Here is a 5,072-nt window from a genome sequence, read left to right as displayed (position 1 = left end):
AAGGATAACGACAGTATGCTAGACCAAAAGCCAAAATGTTGGTTATAGAGTTAGTCGCAAATGATGTTGCGATAGATAAATAACCAAAGAAAAAGGAATAGAAAGTCTCCTGTGGTAGAAAATAAGGAGAACACAAAGTGAATAAAGGATCGTGGAGCTAAAGGTCTACGCCAATACTAGATGCAAGATAACAGACGAAAGAACAGGGCAAAACATAAAGACCCGCGAGACAACGCTGAGGTAAATCTGGAGCTAAGTTGAGTGCCCCATATATTATGATAAGGATTACAATTAAACGCAACACGAAGACTTCCCAGGAAGGTCACCCATCCCAGTATTACTCTCTCCCTAGCACGCTTAACTTCGAAATTCTGATGGAACTTAATGCGTAAGTGCTGGTATGATCACACGAGATGGAAGAATCTGAACTAGCGACGGAGAAACTCTATGAGATTATGTACCCAGGGTATTATAAGATACGTTAAGGAAACTGTAACAAGGGCTTAAGAAAAACAAGAAGGATTAGCTAATTGCTAACTAACGACACGCTCAAATGCCAAAATTCCTATAGAATTATACCAGATCATGATAGGAAAAGCATAGGACGACTATGAGATCTATTATACGGTTGGCTTTAAGAGTAACCGAGACGATCGTCTACCCCTTATTAAGATTACCTACCATAATGGCTACCACTCTGGTATCCCAATGACTCCATACAAGAATGGTAGAGTAAGACGTGTAATTCCCCTATTGGATGGGTAGATGTTAGAAAAACTAAGCTAAAAAGGCCCCGACATGATTAAGCAAGCTATTGACGAAAAGCCCAGAGTCAGAAGGAATGATATACAGATAATCAACATCGACATACAGAGTTCAAACTGATGATTGGATATTCATAACAGGGTCACCTAGAAAAGGAAACTTAACCCAGAATATGTTAGACTGTATCAAGTTGCTCATAAGGTGGGCAACCTGGCTGGTAAGTTAATCTTACCACCTCATTTGGAAACTATACGCCCAGTCTATCAGATAAGAATGCTTCACAAAGATACTGATGAGACACCCAGGGTATATGCCATAGCTGAGGTCCAGGAGATAGAATCCGGTTAGGAAAAACCTACTGCCATCCTAGATCGGCGAACTGAAAGATTATAGAATAAAGACATGTCTTCCGTCAAAATACGATAGAAAAACCAAAACTAGAAAGAGGATGATAGGGGAATTGAAGAGAACATGAAATACAAGTATTTGCACCTGTAACTGATGTTTACAGGTAACCCCGATTCCTGAAACACGTATATGAAGTATTGGTATGGAAGTATGTGTTAAGAAAATAGCAAAGAATCTCCCTACGATTTGTATATGGTGCTAAGAGAAGTTTTGTCTAACATTCGGGGACGAATGTTCTAAAGGGGGGAAGGATGTTACACCCCACCCTTTTTAAACTCGGAATGTCTCATAAGTTCCTTGGACATTATCATGTGAGCCGAATATGCTACAACACTATCAAACGGCTCTAAGGAAGGGAGAATGTGATACCCCATACTAGAGAAGGTTGGAGATGAAATCATAAGAGTCCGGAAGGAATTGGAGGCCAAGTAATGGGTCGTAGGACTCGATTTATCTAAGTAAGCTACTAACTTGGAAGTCTTACACACTTAAGCTATTGGAGTACATACCAAGCTTGGGTAGCATGGGTTACATAGGCTCTTAAAATAAGATGAGATTACGAACCTACGAGAGGGAGCAAAAACTAGTTTCTGAACTTACAAAAGTGAAGCAAGCAGGTGACAAGCAAGCAGGTGACTCACCTACTTGGGATGGACCCCACGCTGCCACATGGCAGTTTTGTGTTGGAAGCTTGGACGAGGTGGCACCCTAGGAGGATGCCACGTGTCACCCTAGGGGGATGCCATATGTCACCTCCTAAGGAGGTGTATATATACATGTTTTCTGACTCTTAACTTATTTTCCATCCAAAAACATCAGCCAAATGAGAGGAAAAAACGTGAAGAACCAAAAGGAACAAGGCAGCAACGTTTTTGAAGAATTAAAGGTGAGTTCTTCAATTTTCCTCCGTGAATTAATTATCTACAATTTTTTCAACCATGTGGGGTGTATACATGTGTCTTAGGATGCCTACGGAACCATGGTTGCAGTTTACACTTGGAAAGAAATAAGAGAAAGCTGAAGGAGAAAATGTTAAGAACTAATTAACCAACCCATTTTTGGAAGGGACTGTTGTTAGTAATATTGGTATAACTTCTTGTGTACAATTTTATTTCGAATGATTTAATATGTTTTGGAAAGGTATTTCATAGTTCGATAACTTTTGTTCAGACTCTAAAATACATTTTTTCCTTTAGCTTCTCGAAAAAGGGTAATGAAGTGTAGAGGAGGTACTGCCCAGATTTGGTTTTGGAAATCCTACACGGACAGCTGTGAGTATTTTGGTCATATCTTTTTGTACAAAATTGATGTAGGGATGTTTTGAATTTTTTTGCGACCCTAAGACACATGTCTATAACTTTCATGAAGGACGTAAATCCTGTTTCCCTACATTACCCCTTCGAAACAAAGCGACAAGGTAAAACAGTAAGCTGTCCAGATTTCACATTTTGGATAGTTTTGGCGAGTTTGACAAGTTTAACGTAAGGTAAGGCCTTTCCTTTTAAATTGGAGTTTATGGTATTGTTATATGGTGTATTACACCCCTTGTATGCTGCTGTAAGTTTAAGAATGGCATAGAAATGCTCGACGTTCGAAATAAACTAAATTAGAGTCGCTAGAAGTGAATTGTCATCGAAATAAAGTGTCGTTCTTATGAGTTGCTTCTGTAGGGGTGTGGCTTGTTGTTGCAGGGACTAAATATGTCCTAATGTGGGTTAGGGTGCTGCTGGTCTAAGCCACATGACCCCTCATTATGTATAATTAAAGGCGTCACAAAATAAAGGCTAGACGCCCTATTTTGATATCGTATTTTTGAATAAGTCATTTGGAGTTTATGTTGTATATTGTTGGTATGAATTGCTGCAGGTATTTGTTGTTGGTTGGTTGTAGGTCTTAGGGACCTAATTGGAAATTTGGATAGGGCACATTACAGGAGAGGTGCTGCCCAATTTTCGTCGACGCCTTAGCGAATAACAAAACTAGTCGGGGAAACAACTAAGGAAATAGATTGCATTGATACTAAGGTGTAACCTAAGATGCTGGAAAGTTAAGAGGGGTTGATATTTATATTACTTTCATGTTGAATAGGTTCAAAGGAAGGCGAGGCAAGCAGGATAAGGAATAATTCAGATAAGGTATGTAAAGCTTTCTCGTGGCATGTTTTGGTATAAGCACGTACAGTATCTTTCTTTCCTTTTGGCAAGTCTTAGCCTTAAGTGAATTGTATGTGGAATGTGGGAATAATTCCATTCCCAGAACTCCAAGTATTACTCCTAATCCCCATCCACTGTTTGATAATGGAACCCCTATAAAGATTGAGTATTGCCTGTTAAGGCTTCTACGTGTTAAAGAGTAGTTTATAAAAAGCTATCTCTCCTTTCTCTTGATATGTACTTGGCATGAAAATGAGGTTATGATGCCAGGGTTGTTCACCGATCCCTAGAATGGGACGGGTACGAAATATCCACATAAAGGAAAGTACAGACTATATATAGTTTATTCTCTTTCTTCTTCTGGCATGTCTTAGTTGTAGGTTAAACATGATATGAGTTCCGGGGTAACTCCATTCTTAGCATCTCTTATTTACGTCTGAATATCGGACTTTTATAATAATCGAACTATTTCCCTGGAAACTTTTATATGTTAAAAAGGTAACAAATGTACAGGCTCCAAGTCTTACAGACTATTTGTTAACAAATGTTTCTGGTTCCATAAGCGATTTGGCTTTACTTTAGTACATGTCTAGGAGCCCCGAGGTTATAATTTATATTACCCATAATGGCATTTAGAAGTCACTCGAGATGACTACACTACTACTCGAGTCCTCCGACAAAATTTTAATCTTCTTATACGGTCAAGTCTCTAATAATGATTTAAATTGCATATAGTTACTCACTACTCTACTCGTGTATATTGTAACACTTCTTTCCCTGAGTCCCAAGCTAGGATATGTTCTCGTGCACAGCTCACTGCATTATTCACTGAGTCCCTCAATAGAGGGCCAGGATACGTGTATAGATATATGATGATGTGATGTAATAAGGTGGAGATGGCATCGGACCTATGATGGTCCTATAGATATGATTCACCGGACCCTTGAAAGGGCCGTCTATATGGTATGACTTGAGCATGCATGCTTTTCTGATTCACAGAGTACAGTTACAGGTTTCATATTTGATATATTATCCCCTACTTCTCTACTTCGAATATACCTCCAGTGTATTATGTTACATTTTACATACTCAGTACATATGTCATACTGACCCCCTTTCTCGGGGGGCTGCATTAATGCCCGCAGGTACAGATGTAGGTTTTGGGAGTCCGTCAGCTTAGGATTTCATGCAGCTCAGCTAGAAGAGGCTCCATTGTATCGGGGCTTAATTTTTGATATTGTCCACTGATGTATAAAAATTGTTTTGTCCATTCGGGGGTACGACGGGGGCCCTGTCCCGCCATATGTTGTCATTTATATTTTTAGAGGTCTGCAGATATGTATATATGGATTATGTATGTCATTTTGATTCAGTTGGGTCTACATGATATATGATGTATGTTATTATGTTATGGCAGTCTTGTCGGCTTGCGTGCCCTGTCATATTGTGATACAAACGAAAAGGGCTACAGTTTATGAAAATGTTATCGCCTAGTGGGGCTCTGTTATATGATATTGTCTTATTTACAGTTCAATGTGACCTCAGCTAATAGATATGTGTACGGGGGGTCCAAGTCAGACCCCAATCACGGCCTACGGGGTTGGGTCGTGACATGAGATGTTTGGTGGGGTGTCAAATGTCACCGTGGAAAATGTACATGTCTGGAACTCAAGGCATGTTGTTCGCATCAAAATAGTAGCTGGCAGAGGAGGATATGTACGACACATAGCATACAAGAACTCGATA

At 39.6% G+C, this 5,072-nt stretch overlaps 1 pseudogene; it reads right to left on the bottom strand.

The window, feature by feature from the left end:
• Positions 1 to 292: 292 nt before the first annotated feature.
• On the bottom strand, positions 293 to 412 carry LOC129904869 (5S ribosomal RNA; annotated as a pseudogene).
• Between the last annotated feature and the right edge of the window lie 4,660 nt (positions 413 to 5,072).

Source organism: Solanum dulcamara, chromosome 9 (assembly GCF_947179165.1).
Source record: "Solanum dulcamara chromosome 9, daSolDulc1.2, whole genome shotgun sequence".
In the NCBI taxonomy this organism is placed as follows: Eukaryota; Viridiplantae; Streptophyta; class Magnoliopsida; order Solanales; family Solanaceae; genus Solanum; species Solanum dulcamara.
Note: the sequence above shows the minus strand (reverse complement) of the source record. Positions and strands in the feature narration are given on the sequence as shown.